This window comes from Pinus tabuliformis, chromosome 6, assembly GCF_031772625.1.
Source record: "Pinus tabuliformis cultivar Carrire ecotype Pingquan chromosome 6, CPIR1, whole genome shotgun sequence".
In the NCBI taxonomy this organism is placed as follows: Eukaryota; Viridiplantae; Streptophyta; class Pinopsida; order Pinales; family Pinaceae; genus Pinus; species Pinus tabuliformis.
Genome location: NC_142292.1, coordinates 382377263 through 382390828, shown reverse-complemented (window position 1 = coordinate 382390828; position 13566 = coordinate 382377263). Strand labels below are relative to the sequence as shown.

The following is a 13566-nucleotide window of genomic DNA, read 5'->3' as shown; positions in this document are numbered from 1 at the left end:
CTGCGCAGTTTTGGATGGCAAGGGAGGTTGGGATTTCTGCGCATTGCGTAGTTCAAGCAGGCAAGGGGAAAAGCTTGGGGGTTGCAAATGCGAAGTGTACAATTCAGAAAAGTTGGATGAGGCTAGGTTGCTAAGGAAACTCTGGAATTTGGCTAAGTGTGGGATCAGTGGAACCGATGTGAATAGTGATAGAACTTGACTACGATCACACACTTGAACACTTAGTGAAACAAAATAGACCATCCAAAACATATAAAAACATACTTCGCTTAATGCAACAACCTTTGTGGGAGCTTATGACAAGTACGGTTCCGATGATAGACTTTGGGAGGATAAAGGTGACACTTGTGCAAGAGTGCGTGAAGTGAGTGTGAAACATGTCTATGTGATGAAAACAACCCATTCTCACAAAGATTTCCCCTTGAAGCAAAACAAACTTACCTTTGCATGGCAAGCGATAATCCCCATGCCCAAAGATGACACATACTATATTAGTATATAAAGATAAATGCGTGAACGACTCTTAAGATTTAGGAAGTAAGCTTGAAATCATGAGCTTACCAATAAGTGACTAAGGAACGACCGATCATAGGATCCACAATAGGCTCCTCCAAAATTTTGGAGGGTTTTACAGCCGCCACAACACAGGCTTAAGGCATTATTGCAAAAATCAAAGAATTTACTGCTTGAACATTTTATTTAAGTTGCATTAGTGTGAGAGCATTTTATTTTCTTCAAATTAGTTATGCTTCTACTTGTCTTTAGATTACATCATTTAATATTCATACTGCATTATCTACAATATGCAATCTTCCTTCTAACCTTTTTGTTTAGTATTATTTTTGCATAGACAGTGTTAGAGATGATTTTTTTTTGTTTGTATATACAAGAACATGTAGTTCACCTTGACTATGTTGAAACATCGCTTGTAAATGCTCAAACCCAGAAGCAGCAACAGCAAGGTAAGCATATCCATAAGTACCCGTTGACTCTTGAGCAACTGTCGACATTGATACAACAAATGAATATCCAACAACGCATATATATATATATGGCGAAACTAGTGTAAGAAGCACCAATATTTAGTTTCATATACAGATCAAATGGTGAAACCAATGTAAGAAGCACCAATAGCAAAGACATAGGCATTGGTTGCAAGGTAAGCCCTCCTAGTAGAATCTTTGCTAGCATCTCATACAGACGTACATCCAAAGCTAAAGTTCCCTGTAACCTTAATCCAGTTGCTTAGCTTGAAGAACATGAATTGCATTATTTGCATTTAGCATTGTCAATGAATAGTTGTGAGGAGGTGGTAATGCAACAGAAAGAAAAGAAAGATAAGGTGATGTTAACTACATGTCTATCGGCGATTGAAATTTCTAAGTATTACGCGTTAGAAATTTTTCTATATTCTCTGGTTTATTTCGCCTACTTGTTTTAATTACTAACAAGTTATTTAACCATATAAATACTGAAATAAACACAATATAGTCTCAACCATCTACAGATCAACAGCTGAAAGAAATAGACAAACACATAAGGGAGACCATTATTTTTAGACAATCGTCCCCGGAAAAACCCAACTTGGGAAAATCAGTGCAGCAGTTCTGAGGGTTTTATTATTAAGCAACTTTTCTTGAGTACACTGGGTGCCAAACTGGCTCACCCGACAGAGAAAATAATCTGGCAGTAATACCTCTCTTCGGAAGCAGATATTCTGAAAGTCTGCTCCACGAAACCCTCTCCAGCACCTCTTTGAAGCACTGCGTCAGCCTGAAACCCTCTACGTCAGCCCTCTGAGGCTCTGCACGCAACCTCTCTAGCCCTTTGCGTCACTTCTGCAACCTCTGCGTCAATCGCACAGGCCCTCTGAGCCTCTGCGCAATCACTGTTGGCCTCTGCATGGCTCCCTCTGGCTCTGTGTCTGCCTCTCTGGCTCTGCGTCTGCCTCTCTGCATTGCACTCACAGCCCCTCCCTACAACTCTAATCACTAGTTCGATTTCTCTTAACAAACCCCGCTCTAGAAAATCGAACTGACTGATCACTCTGGTGTGTCTCCAACTAACCCTCAAGCCTCCTCTTATACTTTTTCGGTTGAGTCTTCAACGGCCGAGATTACATCTCTAATCAACGACTACGATTAGATTTGACTTGATCCATGTCATTTAGAACCTTCTAACCCAGTTTTATATTAATACCCATTAATATTTTTATTTTCCTAAGTTTAGATTTAGGAACCCATTAAAAATTTTAATTATTTTAATATCTCCTTCACCAGGTAGAATTTCCCCAAACCATTCTGGGTCTTGGAGATCTCATGTGCTTTAGCCTCTCCACCAATTTCCATGGCTAAAGCACATCCGATGCTACCCCAAATCAACACTCCCCCTTAGCGAGGAATGTGCTCTAATAATACTCCACCACTGCGCATCACTGTGATCATCCGGCAACGGCACCTGTGTTGATGCTTGGCCTTCCTACCCAACATCCTCTGCACTGTTGTGTCCTGTATTGCTGCCCATGGCTCTACCACTGCCACTGCTATATCTGTATGGCAGCTCCTCTACATTTGTGTTGTCTCTGGTCCTTCCTCCCAACACTGCATCTGCACTACAGCCCTCTCTCCTCATGTTGCATCGTGCTGCCTATAGCACCACCACTGCTACTGCTGCACTGCAACTCAGTTACTGAGAAAATGGTAACTGATCTACCCAACCACTGACATCCTTGTCAGGCTAGAAACCCTCCTGATGCTGAAGCTCACCCTGTTGCTATCCTGTGCTCCCTCTGCACTGCTGCAATAACTTTGTGCCTCTCGCACTGCTGCAAACATCTTTGTGCCTTCCTGCACTGCTGCAACCTCCTTTGTGCCTTCTTGCACTGCTGCAACCTCCTTTGTGCCTCTCACACTGCTACAACCCTCTCTTCGTTGCCAGGGACTACTGCATTCTAGCACTCTATGCCGCTCCATCTGCATCCGCTTCTACCAACATCCGCCATCTTGCCACTGTCACTTCGGGGCTCCCGTAGCCGGATATGATCCAAGAGTTTGGGTACCTCAAGGATCCTGCCCCACATCTCCTGTAGTCCTCCTGACTACAGCTCGATGTCTCCCCACCTTTTCTCTAGAGGTATATGAGCACTCATAGCACAATCATCATCATCCTCTACCTCCTTTTTCGCCTTCGCTAGAGTTGCCTTGGAATCATACGCCTCTCCCTTATTCTTCTTCCTCAACCACTGGTTTGCATAATGGCCCAGTTCCCCACAGTTGAAGCACTTTATCTTGGAGAGGTCCTTTTTCTTCCTCTTCCCCTGTTGTCCCGCAAATGCCAAAGCTGCATCCTCTTCCTCCTCTTTCTTGACCCTGGCTCCTTTGCTATTACTTCCCGTCTTGGTCAGCTGTCCGATCTCTTTTTAGCAAAGAGTTGCGCACAATTCTTCCCAATCTGGAAGATTCTCTCTGCCCAAAATGCTTTGGACAAATGTCTCCCACTCCTCGGATACTGCGTTCAGCGTGGTCCTCACCATTAACTCCTGATCCAACGTGGCCCCTATGGAAGTCAGTTGGTCCTGAATCTCCTTCAACCTGCTGAGGAAGTGATCTACCTGTTCCCCCTTCTACATTTGATATGACCGCCGCTGATTCTCCAATAGCATCTTCTTCTACACGGAAGTGCCCTGATACAATGTCGTCGAGGTGTCCCACATTTCCTTTGCCATATTCTTCTCGGCAATATGCTGAACCACATGATCCTTGACCCCATCAAGGATTATGCATTTCGCCTTGGCCATCGCATCCTCATACCTTTCATTATTAGCTGGGTCGACTAGATAGCCACGATTCTTAAGGCGAAGGCCTTGATGCGATGTCTATCTAGAACAAACAGGATCCTGCCCTTCCAGATGACAAAGTTGGACACCCCGTCCAGCCTGTCCTGATCCCTCAGTCCGTTCATGGCCATCTCTCTGCTCTTCTTTTCGACTCCTTTGAGTCTCTACTTCCATCCTAGAAGTTCTCTCTTCGACTCCCTATGAGTCTCGATTTCCCTCTTGGAAATCCTTCTACCAACATTTGAATCGCACCTCTCCAATCTCCTTTGCTCCTGCAACACTGATCTGGATTTCTTGGCTAGAAATCCGCCTAGGTAGTGACTCCCTTCTACCTTGGTTTTGTCCCGTTGGGTGTTGTTCTGCCTCAACAACAACAGCACCCCACCAGCTTCACACTTCACAACCTACCCATTGCTTCCTATGCCCCAGCAATTGAAGAACTGAGCCTTTAGGCTCTGCGCAATCCCGGCAGTGGCTGAATCGCTCCATTAGCCAACTGCATCACTCCTACTTGACTGAGCAGGATGACGTAGCTCTTCGTGAGTCTCTCACTGCGTCTGCAATGGCCCCTTCTCTGGCTCGAACTGATGATGCAGGCCTTCTACGTCAACCCTTCTCTGTTGCTTTTTTATTAGGAACAACTTCTGTCACTCGGGACAGCTGTTTCTGCTGCAAATTCTCCGATTCAGTTAGTGCCTTCAGCTCTCCTGTGATCTGCAACCCTCTGATACCATGTTGAAATTTCTAAGTACTACCCATTAGAAATTTTTCTGTATTCTCTGGTTTATTTCGCCTACTTGTTTTAATTACTAACAAGTTATTTAACCATATAAATACTGAAATAAATACAATACAGTCTCAACCATCTACAGACCAACAGTTGAAAGAAATAGACAAACACACAAGGGACACCGTTATTTTTGGACAATCCTCCCCAGAAAAACCCAACTTGGGAAAACCGGTGCAGCAGTTCAAGGGTTTTATTATTAAGCAACTTTTCTTGAGTACACTGGGTGCCAAACTGGCTCACCCGACAGAGAAAATAATCTAGCAATAATACCTCTCTTCGGGAAGCAAATATTCTGAAAGTCTGCTCCACAAAACCCTCTCCAGCACCTCTCTAAAGCATTGCATCAGCCCTCCTGGCCTCTGCGTCAGCCCTCTGAGGCTCTGTGTCACTTCTACAGCCTCTGCGTCAATCACGCAGGCCCTCTGGGCCTCTGCGCAGTCACTGCTGGCCTTTGCGTGGCTCCCTCTGGCTCTATGTCTGCTTCTACAATGGTCTCCCAACACTATCTCTGCCTTGCACTCACTGCCCCTCGCTGCAACTCTGATCACTGGTTCGATTTCTCTTATCAAACCTCACTCTAGAAAATCGAACTGACTGATCACTCTGGTGTGTCTCTAACTGACCCTCAAGCCTCCTCTTATACTTTTTATGTTGAGTCTTCAACGGCCGAGATTACATCTCTAATAAACAGCTAAGATTACATTTGGCTTGATCCATGTCATTTAGAACCTTCTAACCCAGTTTTATATTAATACCCATTAATATTTTTATTTTCCTAAGTTTAGACATAGGAACCCATTAAAAATATTAATTATTTTAATATCTCCTTCACCGGGTAGAATTTCCCCAAACCATTTCTTGGTCTTGGAGATCTCATATGCTTTAGCCTCTCCACCAATTTTCATGGCTAGAGCACATCCGATGCTACCCCAAATCAACATCAGCAACTCTCCTTGCAGAGTTATTTAAAATATTTGTACTTTCTGGCTGGTAACAAACATGCAGAATTAAAAATCGTGGTTCACAATAACTCACTGTCACCTAATCCAATATGTTTAGGAAAAAATTATTTATTTATTATTATTATTATTATAATTCAATTTATTAGATATTAGATATCGGAAATCAGTTTAAGTTGAACGAAATATATAAAATGAAATTATTTATTATAATTGTAATAATAAATTAACGTAGCCAACATTGGATATTATAAATAAATTTCAAAGGTATAAAAAGAAAGGATATCATTCAATTGGGTTTTAGTTGTCACCCAATAAGTATATGTACCCAACTTCTTTTAGAAAGCCTTCATTCTCATCAATAAACATACTAACTTGGGTGACCCCTTATCGTGGGCGATGACTCTTCCTCTCTCTGAACATGTTTATACTTTGTTTTCTAAATTATTGACAATTAATTGAAAAACAAACATAAAGAAATAAACTTATGTTTTCCATGCAAATTGAGAAGAAAAACTCAACTATTTTTGGAAATAATTTTTAGAAAGGTCATAAATTGGATTATTATTATTTCACTTGTAACATATATTTGGATTTTAATAACAAAAGTTGTAAATGTATAATAATAAGAAATAAATGTGCAGGTTAATAAGAAAAGCTGCAAATATAAATTGTATTCATGTGGTGCATTGAGATTATTTATACACATGGTGATTCGGTTCTCGCTTCCCTGAGTTACATCCATGTCTGGTGTTATTAGATGTAGTTTCCCATTATCAATGGACATCTTGCTTACTAATAGCAAATTCTCCATGGAATGAATTGCTCACAGATGTAGAACCGAAACACCCTGCGAGAATATGTCTTCGTCGAGGATATTGTAAGTTTTCTCTGTTGGATGGAAAGAATCCCAAAACACATATTTCGATGGAAGTTTATGGAAATTGGTATCTGTTTGAGATTGTGTATGCAGACTAAATGTGAGAACAATCAACAAAGTTATAATATGTTGCCTGCCTTGGCATTCGCATGTTTTTTAATTTAGTATTCAATTAAATCTTTGTTCTCTACGTGAGTCTGAAATAATGAAAATAGACAAGATTTGAAATTTCAAGTTTTATTTGAGTTTGCCTAACAGTTTTTGTTTAGCTTCTCGGTGCACTAAGAGATACTCACCTATGGAAAAATAATGAGCAGTAGTGGACAAAAACATTACGATATTGGATGATAAAAATCCCTTTCGAGAAAACCTAAGCCATGGAAATTTAGGGAGAATGGCTAGGAACTAGTTAACCCTAGAACAACAAACCAAAATTTGTTGAAGGGTAGTCCATAACCTAAGTTTGTAGGGGGGCAAGTAAACTTATGTTTTCGATGCAAATTGAGAAGTAAAACTCAACTATTTTTGGAAATAATTTTTTGAAAGATCATAAATTGGATTATTATTATTTCACTTGTAACATATATTTGGATTTTAACAACCAAAGTTGTAAATTTATAATAATAAGAAATAAATGCGCTGGATAATAAGAAAAGTTGCAAACATAAATTGTATTCATGTGGCGTATCGAGATTATTTATACATGTGGTGATTCAGTTCTCACTTCCCTAAGTTACATCCATGTCTGGTGTTATTAGATGTAGTTTCCCATTATCAATGGACATCTTGCTTACTAATAACAAATTCTCCATGGAATGAATTGCTCACAGATGTAGAATTGAAACACCCTGCGAGAATATGTCTTCATCGAGAATATTGTAAGTTTTCTCTGTTGGATGGAAAGAATCCCAAAACACATATTTCGATGGAAGTTTATAGAAATTGATATCTGTCTGAGATTGTGTATGCAGACTAAATGTGAGAACAAAGTTATAATCTGTTGCCTGCCTTGGCACACGCATGTGTTTTTAATTTAGTATTCAATTAAATCTTTGTTCTCTACATGAGTCTGAAATAATAAAAATAGACAAGATTTGAAATTTCAAGTTTTACTTGAGTTTGCCTAACAGTTTTTTTTAGCTGCTCAGTGCACTGAGAGATACTCACCTATGGAAAATACTGAGAAGTAGTGGACAAAAACATTAGGGTATTGGATGATAAAAATTCCTTTCAAGAAAACCTAAGCCATGGGAATTTAGGGAGAATGGCTAGGAACTAGTCAACGCTAGAACAACAAACCAAAATTTGTTTAAGGGTAGTCTAGAACCTAAGTTTGTTGGGGGACAAGTAAACCTATGTTTTCCATGCAAATTGAGAAGTAAAACTCAACTATTTTTGGAAACGATTTTTTGAAAGGTCATAAATTGGATTATTATTATTTCACTTGTAACATATATTTGGATTTTAATAACAAAAGTTGTAAATGTATAATAATAAGAAATGAATGTGCGGGATAATAAGAAAAGTTGCAAATAAAAATTATATTCATGTGGCGTATCGAGATTATTTATACACATGGTGATTCGGTTCCCGCTTCCCTGAGTTACATCCATGTCTGGTGTTATCAGATGTAATTTCTCATTCTCAATGGACATCTTGCTTACTAATAACAAATTCTCCATGGAATGAATTGCTCACAGACAGATATAGAATCAAAACACCCTGCGAGAATATGTCTCCGTCAAGGATATTGTCTCCGTCAAGGATATTGTAAGTTTTCTCTGTTGGATGGAAAGAATCCCAAAACACATATTTCGATGGAAGTTTATGGAAATTGGTATCTGTCTGAGATTGTGTATGCAGAATAAATGTGAGAACAAAATTATAAACTGTTGCCTGCCTTGGCATACGCATGTGTTTTTTTTTTTAGTATTCAATTAAATCTTTGTTCTCTGTGTGAGTCTGAAATAATGAAATTAGACAAGATTTGAAATTTCAAGTTTTACTTGAGTTTGCCTATCAGTTTTTTTTAGCGGCTCGGTGCACTGAAAGATACTCACCTATGGAAAAATACTGAGAGGTAGTGGACAAAAACATTAGGGTATTGGATGATAAAAATCCCTTTCAAGAAAACCTAAGCCATGGAAATTTAGGGAGAATGGTTAGGAACTAGTTAACCCTAGAACAACAAACCAAAAATTGTTGAAGGGTAGTCCAGAACCTAAGCTTGTAGGGGTCCAAGAACCATATGGGTAGGGCCAGAACCCGAAGGAAATCAGGTCCTGTTATCCTGTCGGGCACATTGAGTGGGTATGGGTTATGACATAAGAAGAAAATTTCAAGATTATCCTCTCTTACAAGAAACCTACACAGAATGAACTGGGCATAATCAACAAACCTGTAGCGACAACTTTTAAGCAGATAAAGATAAAGAGTAATATAGATAACCAGATGACATTATATCTCAGAAAATCATTCGTTGAAGTTAAATAATCCCTTGTACAAAATATGAAAGTCTGAAGTGAAGTGAGGCGTATCCAAATAACGTAAGTATCCAAATAAGCAAAACTAACAGAGAAAGAAGCTCAAAATCCCATCTACAATAGGTAACTTTACCTGCAAACCCGAATGAGAACTTAAAATATAAATGCCAAAACTTAAAGTGTTGGTTCTTGACTTACTCATCGACGCCATGACTTCATAATGAAATGATTCGAAGAGACTAGCGATCAGGGTTCGAGTCACAGGAAAGCCAAGCTCCACAGGAGGTACGAAGGGTGCCAATGGCATGCGATTCAATGTTCAAAATTGAATACGTCACAGCCCGTCTAGAGGCGTCTGGCACGTCTTAGAAGGGCAAAGTTAAAGTTACCCGTCTAAAAAAATTAAATAATATAAGCAAATGTCGCGTGAAGGGCTGCCACCGGCCGGAGAAATTCCCTGATATCTCTCGAGGTTGGAGCCTGGAACCCTGATTGCAGTTGCCTTGTTCTCCTTTATAAAATCGTACAGCCAGCGTTTCAACTGTCAATTACTTCCAAGACAGGTCCAGTAGCTATAGACGTCGCAATGGTTTTCATACGATTTTGTAATTAATTGTCCTGCCTCTGCAGGACTTACGGAGTTACAACTGAGGTAAAGTTTCAACTTTTACCTTCGGAACATAGTCAGAATTTATAACCAATAAGCGAGAAAGGTCTGTCTAGTATCTTGCGGAGTAGTCCACGAGGAGGAGAAACAGTGATAACCAATACAACACATTCCCAATAAAGTAAGTACGAAAACAACCGAAATAATTCAATTATCTTAGTACATGTGAAACAAACATGAATTACAAATGCTCAAAGGATAGTCTTACAAACATCCACAAGTCATACATGGAAACGTGTTGGCCTAAACAAGATTTTGTATTAAGTAAAAGCTCCAAGACACATATTTACATCATATATCACTAGCCCCAGTAGTGGGACATTGGAACCACTCCTTGCTCCTCAAAGAACTGACTGAAACTCTCTATGCTTCGTGGGAGGAGCCAAGGTGAAAATTCCTTTAATCAATACAATGAGGGGGTATATATAACCAAGGGGTGATGCTTGACCCTTGTGACTCTTCAACTACCATCATGATTATTCAACTTCCTATGAATTTTCAACTGACATGACTCCTCATATTCAAGTGTGTCCATTGGACTTCCACTTTACATTACATTCGATTTACAATATACATGGCCCATAATAGTGATGTGGCCTTTGACAACTCATGACACGACTTGACATGACACTACTGACATGGACTAGCTTGTTGAGGTGGCAATGTCAAGTTGTTGTTGCTGCTGAGTGATAGATGTGTTCTTGGATGTGCTTTCTCTTCTCCTCCGCATAGCTTGATGATGCGGGGTCTTCAATGATCTTTGGTCTTGAGAGGTGGTTGCATGCATGTGTTCCCTTTGCTTGTACTTGATAAGCTTCTTTGTCCATCCAATTGTAAGTGAGTCTTCTAGCATGTTCGCTCCTCCTCCTTCTTCATCGCCTCGCCATGATCTAACAGTGTATCTGTTCCTGGAATTCTCATGACGAGATGACATCAAATCCAAAAACTCCCTAGTCTAAGATGATGCACTATTATCCATGCACTAAGCTCGAGATAGGTGACAGGCTGGGAAAGAGGGCCCAATAACTGCGCAATTCTAGGTGACAGAGAGGGAGACTAGTCGCTGAGACTGCGCAGAGCGCAACCCAGGCTTGGTTGAGGAACTCCTGAGCACAGTCTTCACTGCTAGGCAAAATTGCACCGAGGCCACTGGGAGACGAGATTGCACAATTCTAGGTGACAGGGAGGGAGACTAGTCACTGAGACTGCGCAGAGTGCAACCTAGGCTTGGCTGAGGAACTCCTAAGCACAGTCTTCACTGCCGGGAAAAATTGCACCGAGACCACTGGGAGACGGGATTGCACAGTTGGGACAGTTAGTGGTTGTTGCAAGATGGGACCTTGGGAGGTAGGTCTGCGCAGTTTTCAAAGGCAAGGCAGGACTGGGCAACAGAGGGGCCTGGGAGGACATGATCTACGCAATTTTTGAGATCAGTGAGTCCTGGCTGAGGGAGGGCACTGGGGAACACTTCTGCGCAATTTTGGGAGGCAAGACAGGTCGGGTTCTCTGCACATTGCGGGGTTGCAGCAAGCAAGGGAGGAAGCTTGATGATCGATCTTGCGAAATGCACAGTTCAGGTCATGCTCAGAGGAACCACTGCACAATTCTGGGGATGAAGGCAGTCTGCTTAACTCTGAAATTGCGTAGTGCCACTGCCCTGGGGGATAGTGACTGCGCACTACACAGTTCCAGGCAGCAGGGTTGCATCACAAAGGGCTGAGACTGTGCAGTACACAGTTCAGTCGGGGCCCGGTGAAAGAGAGTTGCCTAGTCGGGAGGATTTTCGAAAAAATGTCTAAGTGTGGGAGGCAAGTGAACTTGTGAGGAACTTGAGATTGTGATCACACACTTAGCATACTTCGATGACACGAAAACATAGACCACCAGAACAACAAGACAAAGTATTACCCTCTGTGACACTGTCCTAAGACAAAAAGCGACAAGTGCAACACTTAAGATAGACTTTAGGACGACACTTGTGCGACAGTGCTTAAAACTTTGTGATGAGTGTGACAAGTGTTTACATGGCTAGGACAACTTGTATACACAAAGACCAGCCTTCGAGGTCAATAAGAAAGGTTCGCAAACATGACATAACAACCAAACATGCTAAAATACGACAATTGATCCAACAACTGAACGGAGCAAGACGCTTAGAGGAAACACATGGGATGATTGTCAGTGCTTGCAACCATGCATGTCATTGAAGACATAATGATATGACAATGATAAGTGGTCCTTCATGCTACACTAAGAGGTGTATTTCAAAAGATGTGTTTTGTTTTCCATACCTACCCTCCAAAGGGTTATGCATCAGATGGAGTCTTCATGCGGTCCCAATCTTCTATCATACCCTGGGTTCCTCAGTCTCCTTATCTTTCTCCTCAGCTCCTTGAAAGTCATCTAGCACGTCATCCTTCATCGTGGCCACTAAGAGACACAATTACGCAGTTTAAGCGGGCAGTGGCTACTGCGGGATGAGGCCCTGGGAGGACACATCTGTGCAGTTTCAGGATGCAAGGTGGACTGGGCAGCTGAGATGCCTGAGGGACAAGACTATGCAGATTCTAGTGACAATGGTTTCCAGTTGAGGGAAGGACACTAGGTGAAGCCACTGCGCAGTTTTGGATGGCAAGGGAGGTTGGGATTTCTGCGCATTGCGTAGTTCAAGCAGGCAAGGGAAAAAGCTTGAGCGTTGCAAATGCGAAGTGCACAATTCAAAAAAGTTGGATGAGGCTAGGTTGCTAAGGAAACTCTGGAATTTGGCTAACTGTGGGATCAGTGGAACCAATGTGAATAGTGATAGAACTTGACTACGATCACACACTTGAACACTTAGTGAAACAAAATAGACCATCCAAAACATATAAAAACATACTTCGCTTAATGCAACAACCTTTGTGGCAGCTTATGACAAGTACGGCTCCAATGATAGACTTTGGGAGGATAAAGGTGACACTTGTGCAAGAGTGCGTGAAATGAGTGTGAAACATGTCTATGTGATGAAAACAACCCATTCTCACAAAGATTTCCCCTTGAAGCAAAACAAACTTACCTTTGCATGACAAGCGATAATCCCCATGCCCAAAGATGACACATACTATATAAAGATAAACACGTGAATGACTCTTAAGATTTAGGAAGTGAGCTTGAAATCATGAGCTTACCAATAAGTGACTAAGGAACGACCGATCATAGGATCCACAATAGGCTCCAAAATTTTGGAGGGTTTTACAGCCGCCACAACACAGGCTTAAAGCATTATTGCAAAAATCAAAGCATTTACTGCTTGAACATTTTATTTAAATTGCATTAGTGTGAGAGCATTTTATTTTCTTCAAATTAGTTATGCTTCTACTTGTCTTTAGATTACATCATTTAATATTCATACTGCATTATCTACAATATGCAATCTTCCTTCTAACCTTTTTGTTTAGTATTATTTTTGTATAGACAGTGTTAGAGATGATTTTTTTTGTTTGTATATACAAGAACATGTAGTTCACCTTGACTATGTTGAAACATTGCTTGTAAATGCTCAAACCCAAAAGCAGCAACAGCAAGGTAAGCATATCCATAAGTACCCGTTGACTCTTGAGCAACTGTCGACATTGATACAACAAATGAATATCCAACAACGCATATATATATATATATGGCGAAACTAGTGTAAGAAGCACCAATATTTAGTTTCATATATAGATCAAATGGTGAAACCAATGTAAGAAGCACCAATAGCAAAGACATAGGCATTGGTTGCAGGGTAAGCCCTCCTAGTAGAATATTTGCCAGCATTTCATCCTAACACACATCCAAAGCTAAAGTTCCCTGTAACCTTAATCCAGTTGCTTGGCTTGAAGAACGTGAATTGCATTATTTGCATTTAGCATTGTCAATGAATAGTTGTGAGGAGGTGGTAATGCAACAGAAAGAAAAGAAAGATAAGGTGATG

At 40.8% G+C, this 13566-nt stretch overlaps 1 protein-coding gene across 2 annotated transcripts in view; it reads right to left on the bottom strand.

The window, feature by feature from the left end:
* LOC149258917 (serine/threonine-protein kinase rio2-like) overlaps positions 1 to 9623 on the bottom strand; it is a 233179-nt gene extending 223556 nt beyond the window's left edge. Inside the window, exon 1 of one of the 2 annotated variants that reach the window (XM_089416735.1) lies at positions 9146 to 9623. The gene's annotated coding sequence lies outside the window, so the exon portion shown is untranslated. The remainder of the gene's footprint in view (positions 1 to 9145) is intronic. The other variant, XM_089416745.1, reaches the window with a different exon arrangement.
* Positions 9624 to 13566: the final 3943 nt, after the last annotated feature.